Raw genomic sequence first — 3,231 nt, 5'->3', positions numbered from 1 at the left:
GTACAAGGTACAACCTTGGCTATTTTGGAACATAGCTTCTTTGTGATCTCAGAAAACTCATCCCAGAAGATTTCACCTCTTCTTAATCATTGCTAATTTCTTAGCTCCAGCTAACCAGCATCAATTGTCCCAGAAGTCCCTCAAAAGCCAGAGCCACACAGCCAAAGCTGCCAAGTTCTGCTGCTGGCTAGGGTTGGTACATGGCCCCCTTGTTTTATTATATTATCACCAGCTTTCTGTTTTCCAACTCCTTCACTGCCTAAGCTTGACTGTCCTGGAACTTGCTCTGTAGACTGTCTTTGAACTCTTGAGATCTGTTTGTCTGTCTCCTAAGCACTGGGATTAAAGGTGTGGTCCACCAAGCCTGAATTTAAGATTTTCTTCTCCTAAAACTTGCTCTGTTCTAGGATAGCCTTGAATTCTATTAGGTTTTGCCTCCTGAAATTGAAGTCTTGTACTACCATGCCTGGACTTAAATTTAACTGGGTAGGATTCTTGCCCCAAGATCACTACTACCTTAATTCAATTTAATATCCTTGAACACATTATTCTGCTCCATTTCATTTCCTGGTGCCACTTTAATACTCAAGCCATATATTTTATATTTTTCCTTTCTTGGTTTGCTACACTTGTTTAAAATGCTCTTCATGAGACTTAACCAGAGAACAAAGTCTATAATGGGCATTTCTGAGACTTCCTTTGTAAATTCAATTAATCTGAGATTCTTCACCTTTGCCTCAGGCAGACTCTCCAGACAGGGGGCAAAGGTAGCCATATTCTTCACCAAAATACCACAAAAACAGTCTCTACACAATATATTGAAATTCTTCACTGAAACCTCTTGGACACAATTCAAATCACTCTCAGTAACAAAGTCTTCCATATTCCTACTAGGGTAGCCCATTAAGCCCCATTTAAAGCATTCCACTGCTTTCCAAATCCAAAGTCCCAAGATCCACATTCTTCCAAACAAAAGCATGGTCAAGCCTATCACAGCAATATCCTGGCCTCTGGTACCAACTCCTGTCTCAGTTAGGGTTTTACTGCTGTGAACAGACATCATGTCAAGGCAACTCTTATAAGGACAATATTTAATTGGGGCTGGCTTACAGATTCAGAGGTTCAGTCCATAATTGTCAAGGTAGGAACATGGCCGCATCCAGGCAGGTATGGTGCAGGAAAATCTGAGAACTCTACTTCTTCATCTGAAGGCTACTAGTAGAAGACTGACTTCTAAGCAGCTAGGATGAGGGTCTTAAAGCCCATACTCACAGTGGCACACCTAATCCAACAAGGCCACACCTCCAAATAGTGCCATCCCTGGCCCAAGCATACTCAAACCATGACAGACACTCTCTTTATTCTGGGGATGAGCAGAAAGGGATGCAGAGGGATAGGAAAGGAAACAAATCTATCATCAGGGCTCTGTGTGAGGGATTAGCCAACTAATCCTTTCTCATTTATTTTCTTTTCTTACCAAGTCATTAGAATTGTTGGGCTTACCATCTGGACCCCAAAAGCCCTCCCAATCCAGGCTCAAGCACTTGTCCTCAGTAGAAGAAACAGATGCACAGAGTAGTGAAAACAAAGAGGGAGAATTTTTTCAATGTGATCTTGATACTAATAAACTGGTTTGCAAAAGGGTACCAGTTTCCTTCCTGGAATGGGGCTGTGGTTTTATTGTCACAAACTTCCTCCTTCTGACTTCTTCATTTCTGTAAAATGTTACAGTTCCTTCTCCCCCTTATCCATGGGCTGGCCATGTCATTTCTTCTTTCTCATTCCCCCTTTTGTTCCTTCCTCACTTTCTCTTCTCTCCTGACCACAGATCCTCACTTGACAATGTCTGCATGCCTGGATACTAACGTTCACTGAATGTGCTCATTTCTCTTTGAGACATGGGACAAATATTTACCAATTGTCTCAGTACCATGTTAGATGATTGTGACATTGACATCTCCTCTTAGGCTGTGAGGATCATGGAGTAGGTAAACATTCTCATTTTCAGAATACAACGTGGGATACAGGAGTGTGTGTAGAAGGAATGACTCATCAACCTACATCTTCCCTCCTACTTCAGGAATACATAAATCAGTGTAAAAACTCTTCCTTACAGGATTTCTCAATTATGCAAAATATAAAGATATAATATGAATTGTATAAGGGGCTTCACAGGCCTAAAAGAACAGAGGTAGCTGCACGAATGAATCAGCTTAGTTAGAAAGGAGATATTAAAGAAGACATGATTTGGTCAATAGAGGAAAAAACCTAGATCATGAAAGAAAAAGGAATAATTAAAAATTAAGGCTCAGGCCCAGGCGGCTGCCGAAGATGGCGGAGGGGCAGGTTCTGATACTGGATGGCAGAGGCCATCTCCTGGGCCGCCTGGCGGCCATTGTGGCCAAGCAGGTACTGCTGGGCCGGAAGATGGTGGTTGTACGCTGTGAGGGCATCAACATTTCTGGACATTTCTACAGAAACAAGTTAAAGTATCTGGCCTTTCTCCGAAAGCGGATGAATACCAACCCCTCTCGAGGACCCTATCACTTCCGAGCCCCCAGCCACATTTTTTGGCGCACTGTGCGAGGCATGTTGCCCCACAAGACCAAGAGAGGCCAGGCTGCCCTGGAACGCCTCAAGGTGTTGGATGGGATCCTTCCACCCTATGACAAGAAAAAGCGGATGGTGGTTCCTGTTGTCCTCAAGGTCGTTCGACTGAAGCCTACCAGGAAGTTTGCTTACCTGGGGCGTCTGGCTCATGAGGTCGGGTGGAAGTACCAGGCAGCGACAGCCACTCTGGAGGAGAAATGGAAGGAAAAGGCCAAGATCCACTATCGGAAGAAGAAGCAGCTCTTAAGGCTACGGAAACAGGCAGAAAAGAATGTGGAGAAGAAAATCTGCAAGTTCACAGAGGTCCTCAAGACCAATGGACTCCTGGTGTGAACCCAATAAAGACTTTGTGCCTCAAAAAAAAAATTAAGGCTCAGACAGATGGTTGTGTAATATTAATGATAAAATAGTTGTCTCCTCCTCGGAAGCTATCAACAACTAAATTTAATCCAGGTATTCTACTCCCTAAAGGGGGTAGTTATATGTGTGATCCAAATAGAGGTTGGTTCCAGAGGCCAAACATCTACTATGTAATGTCACAGCCAATATGGCACCTCATGAAACAGATCCAAAGCCATGGCTTCCCGCTGGAAGTGGAAGAGCAGGATAATGGCACTCTGC

At 43.6% G+C, this 3,231-nt stretch overlaps 1 pseudogene across 1 annotated transcript; it reads left to right on the top strand.

The window, feature by feature from the left end:
* The first annotated feature begins 2,319 nt into the window (after positions 1-2,319).
* Positions 2,320-2,976, top strand: LOC116101535 (annotated as a pseudogene). The gene has a single exon (XR_004122867.1). The product of XR_004122867.1 is annotated as a 60S ribosomal protein L13a pseudogene (transcript).
* Positions 2,977-3,231: the final 255 nt, after the last annotated feature.

This window comes from Mastomys coucha, unplaced genomic scaffold (assembly GCF_008632895.1).
Source record: "Mastomys coucha isolate ucsf_1 unplaced genomic scaffold, UCSF_Mcou_1 pScaffold21, whole genome shotgun sequence".
In the NCBI taxonomy this organism is placed as follows: Eukaryota; Metazoa; Chordata; class Mammalia; order Rodentia; family Muridae; genus Mastomys; species Mastomys coucha.
This window is presented reverse-complemented; position numbering and strand designations above follow the sequence as displayed.